A 3,082-nucleotide genomic window follows, 5' to 3' on the forward strand; every position below is an offset into this window, starting at 1 on the left:
TTTCGGGCTAAAAATAGAGGGTTTTGCGAGCCATATCTATAACTAAAAATATAGTTTTAAGTTGCCCAAAACCTGCTCAAAAAAAATTAAAAAATCGGCCCTAAAAATTCTACCAAAACCTGCTATTTTCGGGCCAAGCCAATGGTCCAGGCTCAAGTTGATCAAGTTTAATTTAATGACCCACTTGTTTACTCCTAAATAAATTTTTATCCCCATTAAAACCCTTAATTACTCATCTTTTATACCCTTATGTGAAATTAATGTGACAAATGTACTTATATTAGATTGTCTTAAAGTCTAAAAGACACTAACATATATTCAAGAGCAGAGAGAGTACTTTATATCAACAAAAAATTTGGTCCTCGTACTTGATACTCTACACTCCACTTCTATATAAAGGAACATAAATCACCAAATTTTGAGGCACCACACTAATTAAATTAATAAACCTATTAATTTAAGTTGATCAAACTCACATTCTTAAAATTTTTGAGCATGGGTTTTCTAATTATTTTCTCCATCTTCTCCCTCTTTGTTTCCTTTGCGTCCGCCGCGAATGTGGTTGATTTTTGTGTGGCGGATCTCAACTATCCTGTAACACCATCAGGATATCCATGCAGGGATCCTATTAGCCTAACTGCTGATGATTTTGCTTTCTTTAGTCTGAGCATTCCAGGTAATACATCAACGTCCCCTTTTGGCTTTGCTATAACTCTAGCGATCGATAAGACGTTTCCTGCTTTGAACGGCTTAGGCCTTAGCATGTCGCGTTTGGACATTGCTGTGGGTGGAAGTATACCTATCCATTCACACCAAGTATCTGAATTAATTTTGATGGTCGAGGGGACAATAATTGCCGGTTTCATAGACTCAAATAACGTTGCATACTATTAAACGTTGAACAAAGGAGATATTATGATATTTCCACACACATTACTTCACTTCCAAGTTAACATTGGTAAATCTCCGGCTCTTGCATTTATTTCCCTAAACAGCCCATCCCCCGGTTTCCAAACCACCACTTCTTCGCTAGCGGCGAATGACTTACCAAGCGAAGTGGTGCAAAGGATCACTTTGTTGGATGCAGCACAAGTTCACGGGCTAAAGAGAATTTTTGGCGGCACCAACTAATACTCCCTTCGTCCCGGAATACTCGACCCGGTTTGACCGGCATAGAGTTTAAGGGACTTGAATTGACTTATTTAATTTAATAGGTAGTAGTTGATAGTGGGGTATTATTTTAATGTAGTTAGTGGGAGGTGAGTTAAGAGGTGGGGTTGGGGGAGAGTAGGGGTTGAATTTTTAATTATTTTTTGTATGGAGTAGGGGGTAGGTGGGTTAATAGGGGTGGAGTGAGAAATAATATAATATTGTTAGAATATTTCCATTTTTAGAAACAGGTCAAGTATTAAGGGACGGCCCGATAAGGAAAACAGGTCAAGTATTCCGGGACGGAGGGAGTAATATGTAGAGTATGCTATGAAATACCATTTCAATATCACTTGATCATATCATGTTTGTTGCGTACTTTTGTTTTTATTTGTACTGGATGTCTTTTTCATGTATTGTACTTGTTGAGTTTGTAACCTAATAATTGAGAAGGATGTTTAAAATTGTATGACTTTGTTAATTAAGATTAATTCACATAATAATGACCTTTGCTTGGGTACTCTATTCAGAACTTTTCGTTAGTGATTTTTTTTTTTTTTTGGCTAAGTAAGGATAATATTAAGCACAAACCAATTACAACGTACCTTGACGAACCAACTAGGTTGGACCTGTTCACATAGGAGCTAGCAAACAACAAAGGCTAATACAAAGCTTAATTATAAGGCAAGAAACCATAAGCTAGTTTTCCTACCTACTTACCTTTTTAGGCATAACAATCAAAATTCTTTCAATTCCCTTACGATCTGTTTAATCCTAGTTACAATTATCTGAACAATTGGAATTTAGCTATCATAAGCTGCCATTTCTACTATTCCAAATGAAATGTTGGAAATAATGCAAAGAAAGGAGTTTTAACATTTTGTGAAAATGTCCCACATTAGTAGAGATGAAAAGTAGGCATTTCAAGTTGAGTATTTAAAGAAAAGGGCTTTGTCCCACATGGAAAGAAAGTGAACTTTTCCTTTTGTTTAAATATAGGGAAGTAATATTTATACTTTGAAGTACTTCCCTTAGTGGTGTGGGCTAGAAGGGGGTATCCCCACGCGTCGCGCCGCCCGTCCGACCGGTTCGGTTCATGGCACGTACGCGGTGTGGTGGGGCCTCCTTTTTGGGCAAAGACGTAACTGACGGTCCAGTTATTATGAGACCGTTCAGTTACGTAGCTCACTCCATAACCTTAATGACAGAATCGTAACCGCCGCTTGATTTACGTTAAACGGTTCCATGATTCTTGCCTACGTTTTAATCTCCCATTTAAATTCTGATATTCGTTTTAATAACGTGATTTTCGGTTACAAAATGTTATTGCTATATAAATCAGTTTTTGGGATCATTTCAAACACACCGAAACTTCTACTCTCTTTCTCTTCTCTTCATCTAAATTCTGAGCATTATTATGAGTTCCAAATTCCTCCTTAGTTGAGTGCACATTTTGGAGGAACGTTGTGTTAAATCTTGGGGGGCAACGCCATTTCCGATTGCACCATACTCGACGCGAATTTTGCTTCTAAGGCAGTGTTTTACAACACGTCACAGCTTTACATACATCAAATATTCGGCCCACATTTTATTATCATTTTCAGATTTTACGGTATCATTTCCTACATGAAATAGTCTGCAGCCGCCAGAGCTGCATACTACACTTGTTTCTTGAATAGTGTATAATTTTCTTCTTTCAATAAACGATGTATTCTAAGATAAATTGTTCAGTCGGGCCATGTTCTTGCCTCTATGGATAGGAAAGGCCTCTTATCTTAATATATTGGTGAGCAATGGCGGAGCCAGTATTTTACCTTTGGGGGGGCGGTTGTTCCCGTACGGGTGACGTCCAAAAAAAATTGCTTTAACTAAATACTTAATTAATTTAATTATATATTATTGAATACGAAGTATAGTTATAATAAGAATTTAT

General features: G+C 37.1%; 1 pseudogene; it reads left to right on the forward strand.

Moving 5' to 3' along the window:
- The first annotated feature begins 495 nt into the window (after nt 1–495).
- On the forward strand, nt 496–1,131 carry LOC110804453 (auxin-binding protein ABP19a-like; annotated as a pseudogene).
- Nucleotides 1,132–3,082: the final 1,951 nt, after the last annotated feature.

Source organism: Spinacia oleracea, chromosome 2 (assembly GCF_020520425.1).
Source record: "Spinacia oleracea cultivar Varoflay chromosome 2, BTI_SOV_V1, whole genome shotgun sequence".
Taxonomy (NCBI): domain Eukaryota; kingdom Viridiplantae; phylum Streptophyta; class Magnoliopsida; order Caryophyllales; family Amaranthaceae; genus Spinacia; species Spinacia oleracea.